General features: G+C 45.9%; 1 protein-coding gene across 4 annotated transcripts in view; it reads left to right on the top strand.

The window, feature by feature from the left end:
- Positions 1–16,654, top strand: part of POLK (DNA polymerase kappa) — a 922,939-nt gene that overhangs the window by 862,277 nt on the left and 44,008 nt on the right. The gene's annotated exons all lie outside the window — the stretch shown is intronic.

The raw sequence follows: 16,654 nt of genomic DNA, 5'->3' as shown, positions 1-16,654 counted from the left end.
CTGCAAACCTTAAGATACATGTACATTGTCAGTGGAGTCAATATACGTTTTCGTAAAATACAAATTAGTGACCACCTGCTTTTTAGTAGTGTGCACAGCATGCTTGTTATCATGCAGCTAGGCAACTGAGCTGCTAGAGTGCCGTGGTGTGTCCTGGCAATCGCCTGGAACCAGGAAAGGTGAAGCAGTGATTAAGGAAGTGGTGGGGGGAGAGGTCAAGCTGCAAAGTGGAAGGGTGTTGAAAAATGGAGGACAGAACAGGCGCCTTCAGAAAACAAAATTATGCCAATAAAAATGAACAAAAAAGACTCGCGAAATCGAAAAAGCAGAAGGGAAGTCAATAGGGCACATCTGCAAAACTGTAAAATGTATATAATTGAGCAAACCAAAAAACAAGCCAGGTAACACTGATGACAGCACGCAAGGAGATTTGTTTGCAATAATATGTATATATAAAACGATTTTGCAGAAGTTCCTAAGAAAGGGTTAGGCTGTGTTTTGAGAATATCCAAGCTTTATTGGCTTTTAAAAATGTGGATAAAATACGCATTCATACGACATAACACCAATAATTACAGATCTGTTTACAGAAGGGAACCTTCCAAAAAGAGCAAGGAAGAGTACACCGACTTCAAAGGGTTTTTTGTGTCTCCTCGATATTAGTTGCAGCGCGAAAGCCTCCATTCTCCCGCTCAACAGAGAGAAGGAGGCAACAGCTGTAGCCAAGGAGGAGGAGTGAGTCTTAGCAAATGTAACAAGCGCGATATGGTTGAGGGGTGGTGCGCTGGCACTTTCACACACATTTTGTTTTACAATTAAAATAACGTAAAGATGATCGCACAGACACCCAGTGGGATTAGGAATGTGGTGCAGTCATCAAGCCCGCTCGGGTATTGAAAGCAAAAAAACTAAAAACTAAATGCACATGAAGTAGCAAGCTACGATTCGGTAGGGGATTATGTGCTGGCGCATACACGCAACAGATAAGATTGTGATAATAAAGCAAAAGATACGGTCCACCCAAAGAACAGATAAACAGTGAAGGCGTAAGGAAATTGTACTTGACCGGTGCGCCGTTGTCTTCAACTGAACTGACATGTTGGCATTTGGAACCAGTTATCAGCCAGCAAAGAAGAGTGACATGGGGGTCAACAAATGGTAAGCAGCAGGTGGAAATAAAGTAGTTTTATTGAATGCAACAGGTCTTGCAGACAGCGCAAGCACACTGATGCTCGACCTAAAAAGGTACTCATGCATAATTTGTAATAGGTAGAAAATCAACAAAGTTAGCTGATGTTGAAATAGCCCTTTTCAAACGTAACTTCTCTTTCTCATGATATAAAATACAGTCCCCAGTTCAGAAACTTCTTTGTCTACACTGCTATTAGGTGGGTGTTGCCTTCCTTTTCCCTTTTGGAGTAAGTTGTATGTGTTTCCAGGTAAACAAGATACCTTCAAAATATTTGTGAATACACAAACATACGTATTTGTGACTGTTTCATGCATGTTATTGCCCCTTTTTATTAACCCTTCTCACCCTTTAAACACTAAATCAGCATGCAACATTTACTAGCACAAATAGCTTTTTTACACACCTAAGTACAAATTTGGTGCACAAACATATTTTGAACTGGATCCAATATTTTCCAAAAAAGTTGATAAATTGAGTAATATGACTTGTCAGAACAGCAATGCATCCTTCCATTGATACACCTCTATTTAGAGCAGTTTACACTCTGTTAAGAAACAGAAGAAATATAGGTGCATATATGTTCACACTGGTGGAGCTTTATTAGCTCCTTTTGCCAGCTCACATCAACTTCATCATCTACACAGCTCAAATTGAACCCATGTCTATCTGGCTCACAAACTGACCTCTGGTGGTTCTCGACACACCTGTAGACTGTTCAACATCAGGAGCTGTAAAACTCAAAAAAACAACATAGGAGGTCTTCTCCATCTGTCCACCCAGGAACTGAACAAACATCCACGTATCTATAAGGAACGCCTCAATCCTTCTTCAATTTAGGAAAAAGCTGAAGGCACACCTCTTTATATAACACTACATTGCAGCGTAGTCCACGTTCACTATCTCAACTTTGCTACTCCTCCAAATACTTGCTTATTGTATCTTTGTTTGGAACCCTTTACAGCTTTCCGTTGCCTTTTGACTTGATTTGCTTTAGAAAAATATCATGTATATTTATGAATACATAAATGCTTTTTACATAATTTGCCCCCATAACATTTATTTTCCTTCTGTAAACTTTTATAATGATAACATCAGATTCCGACATCTGCCCTTGCCCAGCGTGTTTAAAGGACCCTGATCTTTTATTGTTTTATATTGTCAAATGGCAATGTTTAGCATGGAACATGCCATTATGATCCTAGTCAAAATATTGTCTTATGCTTTTTAGCTGTGAAGAATAATCTTTTCCCGGTATAATAGTACAACAAATTGTTATGGTGTTCCTGCATGTACAGGAGTTGTACTTTTGGCTACCTCAGTGAACCCAACATAGAATTAATTCTAAAGCTAGTGACTTACAGTCACATTTCTTAAGCACAGACTAAAGGACTCAATTGGGTGGTGAATTGGTGAAAAATAAAACTTATGTGCTTGTTGACAATAGGAGAAAAAACAGATACATGCTTTTGTAGTTTTGCTGCTAACGGGTTGTTGTTAAATCTATTATAAGTTGTATATTAATGATATAAGGAGGTCCTTTAGAAGTGTAAAACTGTGAGATCACCACTTTGCTCTGAGAAGCCACCACAACTACATTTATAATGTTCGTCATTATTTAAAAGTAATCAACACCTTGTTAGATGCAAGGCAACTATAGAGAATATTAGAAGTATCAGCACATGTGACTATTAAAAATGCAAACAAATGATAGAGGCCCAAAACATTATTAAAATCAGCTAAGATCTGCCATTTGAATTTCTTCCAATTTAATGGAAATGTACTTTCTGTACTCCCCTCACACCTCTCCTTAGATAAAGTATGGTCAGCTCACCCTTTATAAATTTGATATTCAGAATTCATTGTGAGTGGACTCAGCTAACTGGCATAATCTCCCCCCGTAAGAAAAGAAAGTTTGCTTCAAACAACTAATACCTAGGGGTTTTCAACACTTTGACTGGGAAAAATATATCAACTATCCTTACAGACATGAACAACAAAAATTTCTGTGTAGTAATCCTGAAAAAACAGGCGTGGATGGAAGAGACTGGCAAACCACGTGCAGGTAGATTTTGGGGCCGGCTATTCCCCTGCAGGACTCTAGTGGCCCTTTTCCCTGGTATAACTGAGAAATGTACTACAAAGATAAGACCTCTTTCTTCTGAATGTTGTTTATTTGTTTTTGGTCAAACTCAGTGCTACACGGTTCATAACAGACTTGGCAAACAGTAAAATATCCTACAAAAAAAACTGCATTCTGTGGTACAAATGTCACACTCAGAAGAAATTTAGACGGCACTGCAACTAAAGAAACTCAATTTAAAGTTCTTGAGTGAAATCACTACAACCTGGAAGGTCAGGGACCGTTGTATGTTGCTCTTGTAGGGTCCCACTCCCCTCATACATTGGGAAGTGACTAGTGGTGCTCATGTTGTGTTCATTCTAAAGATCCACCCTGTTGGAGGGAAAATGGGTAAGATTGGGGGATTTTTTCAGCGTAACAAGATTGTAGTGGTGGGTAAGAAACTGGAATGGGAATAGGAAGTTATGAGTACAATAGGAGGAATGAGATTCAGGGCCATATGGGTGGCACAGGATGTGCGGTATCTAAATTAGGGGGAGGGACATGACAAGTATGAGGGACTCTTCCCTTGTTGCTTGGAATAGCATCCATGTCATTCAACTTGATGGGTCGCTTGGGATGAGTCGGAGCACTTTAAAGATGTTGGTTACTCCCTGTTGGCCTCATACCTACAGAGATAAGTCTTTTTGCCATCTCAGTCTGGTTGTTCGGATAGTTGCTTCTCTGAATGTATTATCTTTATTTCCCATGATCCCCCATGCACTAATATGAACCTTTATTTGCAGTCCTGCTTCCAAAGAAACCTCCCAAGGTGTTCCCTGTGGTCTATACCTCGGGGGCATTTGTCTTCCTTGTCCTGTGTCTGTGATGGTTTAATTTACCAGGAAAACTCCTAAGATGACTTTCACATATCTTGTTATTTTTCTTATGTCCTCCAGGCAGTGAAAGTTCTCCGAAATGCGCCCTAGCATTTTATGTTCTTCCATGTTGTTGCTTGCACTTATTTTTTTTAACAATGTACTTGCCAAGTTGAGGTTCAGTTGTTTCTGCAAAGGTTTCAGCCAAGTATCTCAGCCTCTTTCTGCTGGAAAACAACAAAGAGGGCTGACACCTTTAAAGCCAAAGGGATGGTATCTTGTATCCAGGTAGAAGCTGCCTGAAGAGCTCACAACTTGGCTGGAGTCTTATTTGAACAGTGCAGGTTATACAAATACTACAGTCACATGTATATATCAATAAATGCTAATTGTTAAGCGTATTTGAAAGAACACATTGTGTCTTATTTCATAGTTCAACAAAGTAAATTATTTAATGTTACTACCACCATGCAATGAAGCGGACTTTTGGGCTCATTTCTGGTTAAAAATTAGAGGGGCCTTGGCTTTGACGGCAATGGCGACAGACGCTCATTGCTGAGCTCTGCAGTGAAAGGCCCCGTGAGCATACTAATCCTGAGGTGCCTTGCATCCGGTTGGGCTTTACCGAGTACCTGGGGTCCTGGCAGCTGTGTGGGGTGCCTGATCAGTACAGTGGCTGCTCCCCGATCACCGAGCAGCGGACCGTGAAGGCGGTGGCTGCGATACAGAAAACAGAGGTGCCCAGATCCTGAACAGTGGTGCCCTCAAGTCCCGGGGAGTGAGCAGCAGCGAAAGGAGGGACCCGCCGTGTGGGGTCCGACGATCACAGAGAGGAGCTGTGGCTCTGATACTAAGACGGAGCACAGGAGCCCATTGCAGGCATGGGACTGGTGCTGTCCCAGCCTGAATGAAAGAGTCATTAGACGGAGATACAGGAAAGGTTGGAGAACCGCCATTAACACCCAGCACCCCCTCACCCCAAGAGGAGAGGACTTAATGAGAGACACTCCCATAAATCACATGGGTCCTGGAACACTGGAGGAAGCCATGGCCTAGCCCCGAGGACAGCCTTGCAGGCCTGACCAAGAGAAGAATGCAGAATACCACTGACAAAAGACCCCTGGGCCCCAGGCTCAGTGTCTGGTGTGTGGGACAAGGGATCCCTAGAGCACAACAGTGACCCCTTCTGCACAAGTGTGAAGACCTGCGCCACCTGCAAAACCTTTTTTAAAGGAGGATAGAGCTTCTGTGGCATTTGGTATGAGCATATGGGACACTTACAAGATGGTGGTGAGGGGCCTGCTAATTGCACACTCAATAATGAAAAAAGAGGAGAAAGACTGGGAGGGCAGGGAACTCGAGGAGAAATTTACCAGCTTGGGAGGCACAACACATTGCGCACCCTGATGCAACTCTAAGTGCTTGCATGGAGAGTACAAGGGAGGACGGTCAACACCTGATGCACCAAGAAGCTAGAACAATCTGTAAATCCAAGCAATATAAACTGTACGATTTCGGGGAGGCCTCCGGTCTCCAAATTAATAGAACCACGTCCTTTCTTTTTACTCCTGGGTAGGCTTGGTGGCCTCTCCCTGACTCATCTCCCTCAAGTTGAGCTAACCTGGATGAGGGACAGTGTCCGATATCTGGGGATATTCATGACACACAAGGAAAATCCTTTCTACTGCCTAAATATGGGGAGCGTAATTGAGGGACTATGTCACTATCCAATTTTGGAGCACGCTGAAACTGTCTTTGATGGGAAAAATTGCCCTCATTAAGATGGTGGTGTTACCAAGATGTTTATATGTAATGCAGGGGACATTCTATGAACTGGCCCCAGAGGGTATTTAAAGAGTTAGACACACTACTGGTGAATATTCTGTGGAATGACGGATGGTGTAGATTTACTCTTGACATGATGTGCAGAGAGTAGGAGAAAGGGTAATTGGACATACCGGATCTAGAATTTTATTATTTGTCAACACAGCTCCAACATTTAAAAAAGGAAAACAACAATGGGAGCACACTGCTAGCCTCTCCTCCGGATCGCCCCTCTGCATTGTGGTATATGCAGTGCGTATAACTTGAAGAGTTTCTGAAAAGGTTCGCGTGTGATTCACCAAAGTTGGTGCAAGTAAGTACTTAAATTTCCAGCATCTCTAGACACGAGACATGGCTCGTGTTTCGGGATAGTATCCCTCATCAGTAGAGAAAAGTTCTGGGGTGGTTGAGAAGGCCGCCAAACAACCGTCACAGGCCTCGATGCCTCTTAGGCGCGCAGGTGCATCTCCAAAAGCTCGTCAGCTTAGGGGCTCACGGGAGCCCTTTAACAGGAAAACCACGATGGGAGCACACTGCTAGCCTCTCCTCCGGATCGCCCCTCTGCATTGTGGTATATGTAGTGCGTATAACTTGAAGAGTTTCGGAAAAGTTTGTGTGTGATTCACCAAAGTTGGTGCAAGTAAGTACTTAAATTTCCAGCATCTCTAGACACGAGACATGGCTTGTGTTTCGGGACAGTATCCCTCATCAGTAACGAAAAGTTCTGGGGTGGTTGAGAAGGCCGCCAAACAACCGTCACAGGCCTTGATGCCTCTTAGGCGCGCAGGTGCATCTCCAAAAGCTTGTCAGCTTAGGGGCTCACGGGAGCCCTTTAACAGGAAAACCACGATGGGAGCACACTGCTAGCCTCTCCTCCGGATCGCCCCTCTGCATTGTGGTATATGCAGTGCGTATAACTTGAAGAGTTTCGGAAAAAGTTCGCGAGTGATTCACCAAAGTTGGTGCAAGTAAGTACTTAAATTTCCAGTATCTCTAGACACGAGACATGGCTCGTGTTTCGGGATAGTATCCCTCATCAGTAGAGAAAAGTTCTGGGGTAGTTGAGAAGGCCGCCAAACAACCGTCACAGGCCTCGATGCCTCTTAGGCGCGCAGGTGCATCTCCAAAAGCTCGTCAGCTAAGGGGCTCACGGGAGCCCTTTAACAGGAAAACCACGATGGGAGCACACTGCTAGCCTCTCATCCGGATCGCCCCTCTGCATTCTGGTATATGCAGTGCGTGCAAATAGAGTTTCGAAAAAAGTTTGTGAATGTTTCACCAAAGTTGGTGCAAGTACTTGATATTTCCAGTATCTCTAGACACAAGACATGGCTCGTGTTTCGGGATAGTATCCCTCATCAATAGAGATGCTGGAAATTTAAGTACTTACTTGCACCAACTTTGGTGAATCACACGCGAGAGAGGAAGGTCAGAGATAGGTACAGAAAATCGACCCTGTGGAAGGACACATGAAACAGCAACTGAGATGTCACAGGTGTTTATAGGTTACTTGGGAAGCCTCTGTACCCCACGCGGAGACAGTAGACGGGGACGGGACATGGACAGCTACCTTCATGACATTCGAGGAGCACAACTGGTCTGAGAGGTGACGCAGCTGCTAGATGAGGAGATAAAGGAGGGCGAGAATGCATAAGCTGTAACACAATTGAGGAGTCATAAATCACCAGGCCCCAAAGGTCTGCCCTGGAATTTTTTTAATGTGTGAGAAGCCAGGTGGTAAAACTGATAAAAGAAATGCTGTATGACTCCAAAAATAAGAGTGAAATACCATGGGATTTTAGACAGGCAATAATAGTCCTAATTCATAAGCAGGGATAGCCCCCAGAACGCTGTTCTTCATATTGACCGTTATCCCTTCTCGGCATCGAAACAAAAATACCTGCAAAGGTGTTGCTAAACCACCTGATGCAAGTAATCTACAACATCATAGCCCCAGACCAGTCAGGTTTCATGCCATATAGATCTACCAGGCATAACCTCAGGCGACTGTTCGGGTGTCTGGCCCATGAAAGGGGAATGCAGGATCTGGCAGTACTCCTTTCGCAGGACGACAAAAAGTCTTTTGATTCTCTGAAATGGCCTTACATTATGACACTGCTGGAATGGATTGCCTTTGCCTTTCCTTCTGGCCTTGGGTACGGCTTTTGTGTAAATACCCTATGGCCCGGTTCTGAGTAAATGGCACCCTGTCAGTGGAGATTGAACTGTGGAGGGGAACAAAACAGAGTTGTCCCATATCTCCCTCCTATTTGCAATAGCAATGGAACCAGTAGCCAAATGGATCTACTGTGATGCTCTGATCTGCAGACTGCACTTGAGCTTTAAAAGGGAGGATATTGTCTCGCTATATGCGGATGACATCCGGTGATACCTAGAGTATCGAGAGGAGTCCATTGCTACAATACTGGAGATCTTTGAGGTCCTTGGGACTTATTCCAGGCTTCACATTAACTGTTACTAATCTTGCCTCGCTGGCGGGTAGAAGCATAGGAGGAATTGGTAGTGCACAATACCCAGAGAAGAGAAGGGGTTCAGATACCTTGAAATCTATGTGACTAGAGAATGAACCTCTTTCATAATAGGAACCTAGTCAGGCTGATTGAGGAGTACAGGAGGGACGTGGGTCACTGGCAACATCTGTCTCTATCCGTAATGGGCAGAGCAGCCTTATACAAAATGTTATATTCCCTCCAGAATTTCCTTTTTGAAATCCCTGAGCAGTTCTTTGTGATGGTTGATGTTGAAACCAGGCTAGTATTGTGGGATGGTGGTGCACCGCAAATAGCGCTGGCAACAATGACCAAAAAAAACCTTTGACAGGGGTATAGCACTGCTGAACCTGCGCCTCTACTATTGGGTGTCCCAACTATTGGTATTTATTGACTGGTTGTTTGTAAAACACTAACTGACAGATGAGCTATGCATCCGCTAGGTTATATTCGGTAGATCTACAGGAAGAAGAAGTTGATTACAGCACCATACCTTACGGTGATGGTAATGAAGGTATGGAGAGGGGCAACAGAAAGGACTGAATGATAGGACAGAGTAACTCTGGAAACTCTGTTAGGGCGCCACTACAGCGAGTTGAAGAATATACGAAATAGGATATGCTTGGCATATCGAAGCTGGGGGTCATTTGGACTGATAAGGGCATGGTGACTTTTGCAGAACTCCAGGCACAATAACAGTTGACCATGAACCAATACCTAAGCTACATACAGGTCATGCATATCCCTCGGGCATGTATAGGCCGAAGGAGGACGTATCAGAACAGAGCTCACTGGACTACAGAGTGCTGTTCCCCACTACAGCTCTATGCTGTCTCTGTGATATATGGCATGCTGCTTGCCAATAGTGATCCCACCCACAGGGGGCACAGCTGGATAAGTGGGAGTAGTACCTTGACAGAGTGGAGAATGATGAATGAGAAGAGATGTGCCAATACACCAGAGATGTGGCGATCAGAGCCGGATTTATACTCATCCATCTCAAAATCGTACATAAGGCGTACTACACCAGCTCAAGACTGTCTGCCATGGGTAGGGTTACAAATGATTGCTGCCTAAGGGTGTGTGCACAGTGGGGCACTCTTATACTTTCCCTTTGGGACTGCCAGGGGATACATCCATTCTGCAAGGAGGTCCAACTCATGGTGTCACAGGCCCTGGAGGGGCCAATAGATCTCAATTCCCAAGTGGTTTTGGTTGGAATTGGGAGGGGTGACTAAACATTCGATAGATATGCGCTTCTTTTCTGTACTGTAGCTCTGCTGGTAGCCAGATGAGATGTCGTACAAAAGTGGGAAAGTGCCACTGCCCCGATGGGGGGCAAATAGGAAGCCAACATTGATTGGTGCATTTGTGCTGAAGAACAAATATACATAGCCTGTGCATGCCCAAGCAAATTTATTAAACTATAGGGACCATGGAAAGGCCTGGCAAACGAAATGTCAGAATGTAAATGTAAAATGTAGTATACTTCCCGGGCGTTTAATAGTTAAGAGCACATGTCCTGGCTGTGGCTGGTTGAGAGTCGCTGGTTCGCGGCTACCTCCCCTTCGGAAGGTGGTACTGGTGAAGCATTTGTGTATACTTTTGAACACTAGATCTGTGCGTAGTCACGCTCAGGAGCTTTCAGATCTCTTAACTTTGGAAAAACCGACTTGTCTGATGCTCACGGAGACCTGGCTGGGAGCTGCCTCCAATCCGGATATCGCTTCAGCTATCCCGTCAGGCTACAGCATCTATAGACAGGACCGGCAGGGAGGAAGGGGGGGTGGGGTGGCCATCGTGGTGAATGATTCTGTGGCGTGCTCTACCATTCCCACAGAGGTTATTAAAGGGTCTGAGTCCCTAGCCTTTTCGTTAGTTTTGGCGCCGCATCAGTCTGTGAAAGGTTTGTTAGTCTATAGACCTCCGGGCCCTGCAGGCTCGTTCTTTGATGAACTTCAGTCTGCCATGTCATCGCTGGCCATGAGAGCTGACCATTGTATTTTGGCCGGCGACTTTAACTTTCACATGGATGATGCCCTGGACCCTGACGTGATTAAATTAGCTGATATCACAATCCCCTTGGGCTTAGCCCCTTTTCTTTTTGGGCCTACGCACGATAAAGGCCACACCTTGGACCAGGTCTTTTCCTCTTCCTCCATAGAGGTGACTGCACTTCTACCGGTGCTCTGGACCGATCATTACCTGGTGCAGTTTTCTATACCGGCCAACGAGAGACTCCGGAGCAACGCCTCTAGGCAGTTTGGCTCTGAGACAAGGGCGCTACACCAGGTGACCCCTGAATTGTTATCTAAGGCACTACTTGACCATCCGTGTCCGTTGACGGGAGATATGGACAGCGACTTGGAATCCTTGCAGGATTGGTTTGAGGAGAGGCTAAATGACCTGGCCCCGGTTAGACCTTCTCGGCCACTATCTAAACGGGTCTCTGCCCCGTGGTTCACCGGGGCGCTGCACGCTTCTCGCAGGCAGTGCAAGGTGGCTGAAAGGACCTGGCGAGCCCAGTATAATCTAGAAGCCAAGCTCGAATACAGGAATATGGTCAAAACTTACCATCGAGCGATTTTGGTTGAGAAGAAAAGCTATTTTGCCAGGAGGATCGAGGATGCTTCGAACTCCGGCAAGGAGATCTTCTCGATCGTTAGGGAATATATCACCCCGCGGTCGAATGGGACTCAGTCCGCTCCTAGTCGGAAGTGGGCCTCGGATCTGGCTGGCTTCTTCACCACGAAGATCAAGACGATACAGGAGTCATTTCCATCGCGGCCGGAGGCTGTTCTGTCTGGCCCTGATGCTGGCTATGTCCCATCGATTTTCGCGGGACCTATTCTTTCTGATTTCCCGCCTTTATCTATGGCCTCCTCCTTGGCTCTGCTCGCCAATCTTAAATCTGGGTCACCGCTTGATCCATGCCCGGCCAAATTTTTGGCGAGGATGGCGGAGGTAGTTAACCCGTTGGTTAACCCTCTCCTGAATCGCTCCCTTAGCCTAGGCGAGGTTCCTGTGGCGTGGAAGCGGGCTATGGTCATTCCTTTGATTAAAAAGCCCGGTCTGGCTCCTGAGGTCTTGGCCAATTATAGGCCGATTTCTCTTCTTCCGGCCTTAGCCAAGACCCTGGAGAAGCATGTTCACAGCGTGCTTTCCAATTTTCTGGAAACCAACGACCTGCTTCACCCTACTCAGTCGGGCTTTCGCCCTAACCTGAGTACGGAGACGGCGCTGTTGGAGGTTTCTGAGGCCATCAAGGAGACGCTAGATCTGGGTGGTAGAGCGATGTTGATCATGCTCGATCTGTCGGCGGCCTTCGACACCGTCCCCCATGGGGGTCTCCTCTTAAGACTTCATGAGATCGGTCTGAGGGGGACGGTGTTGAGATGGTTTACATCTTTTCTAGCTGGTCGCCGACAGTCGGTCTGGGTTTCCTCGGCTTCTGCCGAGATGCCGCCATTGGGAGTCGGAGTCCCGCAGGGCTCGGTATTGAGCCCGACTTTGTTTAACATCTTCTTGACCCCATTGGCGGCCCTGGCGGAGTCCTATGGAGCCCAGATCGTATCCTAAGCGGATGACACCCAGCTGCTCTTCACCTGCCGGAAAGGGGAGGATTTTGAAGGAGAGAGTATCTGTGAGTGCCTTGGGGCTGTTTTTAAATGGCTCCAACTGAACAGCCTCAAGTGCAACTCAGATAAATCGGAGGTAATCTTCTTCGGTTGCCAATCCGACCCGGACTGGCAGAGGTGGTGGCCGACGGACATGTCTCCACGAGCCAGTCGTCGCAGGTGGCAAAGAATCTGGGGGTCAAAATTGACAACGGTCTGACCCTCAGATCTCAGATCCTCACTCTTACAGGCTCGTGTTTTGGACTTCTCCGCATGTTGCGGAAGTTCTTTCCGCTGCTCTCAGAAGATCAAAGGAGGATTGCGGTGCAGGCCTTGATCGGTTCAAGATTGGACTATGCTAACATCTTATATCTTGGCCTGCCCGAATACCTCCTGCAGCGGATGCAGGTGGTCCAAAATGCGGCGGCTCGCGCCATTTTTGGCTTGCACAGGCGAGCGCATGTTTCTGGCCTGTTACAGGCACTTCATTGGCTGCCTATCCGACAGCGGATAGTTTTTAAAACTTTGACTCTTGCTCACAAGGCCTTTTACTCAACTGGGGCTAAATACCTGCAGAGGAGGCTTAAGCAATATTGCCCGTCGCGATCTTTGAGATCAGGATCACAGCTTCTTGCCGTTGTGCCCCGTGTGAGGAAGGCTCGACTGGGAGGTCATTCCTTTATGCTTCGGGCTCCTCAGCTCTGGAACTCTCTGCCTTTTCTGTTACGAAGCAACTCTAATTTGCTATCTTTTAGAAAGGCCCTCAAAACCTGGCTGTTTGCCTCTTAGATTTTACAAAACAATAAAAATTAGTTTTTTTGTGCTTCCCTCTTTATTCTTCATGTGTTATGTTTGCTTTTAGGATGTCAATAAAGCGCCGGGACACTCATTGAGTAGCCGTGCGCTATAAAAGTCACAAAATAACATAACATAACATAACTTGTAAAGCGCACAGCTGCCCCAGCAACGGGGCGTCCCGGCGCTGTATAACTCTGGGGAACCCGTCCTGGCTTTCCCTGTGGGATGGTCCCTTGCTGGGAGTCCCCAAGGTGGAGCAAGGCATCCCCGGAATTGGTGGGGCCGTTGTGGAGATTAGGCAAGCTAATGCCCAGAGTTGCCGAGTGGAACCCCTGATTAGAGTAAGCACCGAAGCGAGAATTATCGAGTCCGCTGACCAAGGTCCACGACCCTGCCGCGTCGGGAATTGAACCCTGGTCCCAGGCTGACTTCTGCTCTCAGGCCTGCCGCCTCTAACCAGTGAGCCACACTACTCCACCTTCCAGAAGAAGGAAGCCACCCTGGAACAGTTGAGCATGCGGCGGGATAAGGGGAGAGTAAAGGTGGAGGGGATGGACAAATCTAGGGCAACCAAGGTACTAATGGACCTTGTGGGTCAAGTGGTCGGACTCTTGGGAGATGTACTGAGAAGTTGGAATGAGAATTTGCAAAGATTGCTGGATATGTGATGCCGTCTAAGAGAGTAGGAGTCGTTGTTTGTACATTGTTATTGAATGCAACATAGCGTAAAACTCAAATAAAATGTATTTATGGAAAATAACATCAGGAATTCTGTCCGTGTCCTTGTAGGAGGATTATATAAGCAATGGTCTGATCTTACCCTAGCCATGAGAGGCAGCGTTTCCTTTCCCTTCCTGCACAAAGTGAAAATGAAGATTTGGACAAAGGAGGGCTGGAGTTTGTGGAGAATCGGTACAAGCAAGCTGAAAAGCAGGCTGGACTTGCAGGGGTTCAGTCTCCATTAAACCAAACCAGGCAAGGCACAATAGAAATCATGGCAGTAAAGTAGAGGGTTAAGAAGCGGCAGGAACAACAGAACGGTGCCTCGCAACTTCTTCGAGTTTTGCGGTTCCTGCTGCCACTAGCCCTCACTTACGTACCTGGGATACACTACATTTAATGCTTTCTTCCCTCCCCCAAGTTCTTGCTCTTCCTCTTCTTACTACAGCTCTCGCTTAGTCCTCCCTTCTGGCTAAAGGCCTACAGGTGCTGTGCTAGTCACCACTTTGTCTCGCATCTGCGCATTCCTCTGGGACCTCTGCCTGTTAGTGTTCCCTTGTTCTTCTGCATTCTTGAGAGTATCCTGTTACCCCTTGGGTATGGGTGCAGTCACATCTTTGGAGAATTCAGTATGCTACCAATCCAGGGAGAATAGTGCTTACAAGTGTTCTTCTTCAGTATTGATGTTACTTGTGCTACTGCTTCTAGGATTACAAGTGACAATGTGGCCGCTACATTAACAGCTCTAGTGTCATATTTGTAGGAATACCTCACTTCGTTTTATCCCATGGACACAGAACCCCGGAAGATAATATGCCTCACCAGATCCCCAACAACAACTCTGAAGGGAAAGAATAACACCCAGCAACCTGAGGAGACACTATCTTGGTAGAAACTCAGCACCGTGAAGCATGACATGGGAAGATCCACTTGTGTCAACCATACTTTGGAAACCCAAGTAGGACACGAAACTGAAATGAGAAAAAGCATGATACTGTCATCTAAACCTAGACTCCCTGGTCATATCACCAGTTAATATATACCTATAGCAGGGATCAGAATTGCGACCAGAGTAGACGTGGCTGTAAGATGCAATACGTTCCAAGGTAATTCACATCCAGGTACCCATGATGAAAAAAATTGCCAAATCCAGTGGTCATCGGACTCGCATTCCTAAATACCCCAAAACTGATGTGAGGAACACCAATCCCAAGCACACATTTTAAACACCTCAAAAAGTGTCCCAATGAAATCTTTGCCCAAACAGTTTTGAACACTCAAGAACATCTCTCCCAATCCTCTTGCCCAAATTCAACGTTAAACAACACCAGGGACAGAATATTCTAACCAAAACTGAATAAAGGAACCTAACTTTCAGAGTCATCTACTCTTATGTCAGAGGCAAACCTACCTCCATAATCTCTGTCTCAAAACAAAACTGAAGGTCAGCACAATACACTGTAGAGGTTATTACCTCAAGTCTCCCAAAACAGTATGGCTCTTGAAGAAAGCTAGCAAGTGCCACTAGACTATATGAGAAACCATTCTGGAGTGCTTTTCTGACTGTGTTGGCTCTTCTTACAGCAATCAGCCTCCACATGTGAGCTGTCCTTTCCTTTTGTTGTAGCAAGTGACTCCAGCGTGAGACTTGTGATGTCACATTCCTTGGCTGGCGATGATGCAGCTGCTCTGCGTCCCTCCGTAGCCACCCTCCTGTTATAGCGCCATCGTATTTACCAGGGCAGCCCCTGTGATCGTCTGGGGGCAGACAGTCTGCCTTCTGCGATGCTGTCGCTTCCTTCCTCTAATACGTGAATGGAGTCATATGGCTACTAGAGCATTGCTGTGAAAGTATCCTGATTGGCCTTGTGCTGCAGTGCCAGACACATGTGTCTGAAATCTTGCTTCAAGGCTGATTGGTGGAACTAGACCACAAGTTTCAATCTGAAGATCATACGAACATCTACAGCAGTATCTTTTTATCTCCTCCAATACCTCCTGTTTCCCCTTTGAGGACCACTGTAGCAGATTTTTCTGTTTCCTCCCGTTCATCAATCCTCTCTGGTGGAGGGTTGGTGGGTGGTGAGGAAGCGAGCAACACCACAGTCCCTAATCTTGACAGATTGAGAGAACACTTTTTCCCCGTTTGGAATGGACTCCGACATTGATGCATTGCAGACTTATGCACAGGGCGTGCTGCCAAGTTCCAAGACACTCTAGAGGTGCTCAGCAACAACTGTCATTTTTCTCAACATGTTAATGGGTTTGGGTACTCGGAGAGGCCAACAGCTTGTAAATTCACCTCCCACTGCCCCTGGTACCTTGGCTATCACATCTGACACTAATACTTCAGTGGTGATAACCCCCGCACACCCCTTTTAACATTACTATGTGGATTGACATCTCCTGAGAAGTATACTGTGGATCTCCGACGTTACCAATCTTTCCTGGCATAATACCATTTGCATTCTTTAAACAAACGATTAGTTTTATTCCAGTATTTTACCAAAAAACTCTTACCTAGTTAAGGAAGTATGAGCTTGGGGTCACACCTTCGATTAATTGTAACAACCCTTTGCTCACCAATTTTGCTTCATGGAACAGTTCGCAAACTTATTTGATTGGAGGCACACCAAACAGATAGCTCATGTTGGGTTATTGACCTTGAGACAAGGATTTAGAGACATCATGACACATATGCCATTTTACAGGATTTACAGTCAGAAACTGATTGGACTGATAATTCAGTTGCCGCCGCCGCCTTCTATATTGAACAACGAAACTCATTAAGGACGTCCTGGCATTAGTAGTATATCATCCTACAGCGTGTGATGCATTCTAGATGGCTGCTCAGCAAAAGGATTGAAGAAAGGACCCATGGGTGGTGTACTTCCATGGTTACTCCTTCTAAATCCTCCAAACAGAAGAAGACCGCAGATAAACCCCCGCAAACTGGATCTAATTTGGCCAAAGAAGAGAATGAATGATGGAGTAAGGAAGGCTTCTGCCTGTATTGTGGCAAGAACACTTTGGATGGAATTACAGAAAAAATAATA

Source organism: Lissotriton helveticus, chromosome 2_1 (assembly GCF_964261635.1).
Source record: "Lissotriton helveticus chromosome 2_1, aLisHel1.1, whole genome shotgun sequence".
Taxonomy (NCBI): domain Eukaryota; kingdom Metazoa; phylum Chordata; class Amphibia; order Caudata; family Salamandridae; genus Lissotriton; species Lissotriton helveticus.
The sequence above is the reverse complement of the archived record's forward strand: the minus strand, read 5'-3'. Positions and strand labels throughout refer to the sequence as shown.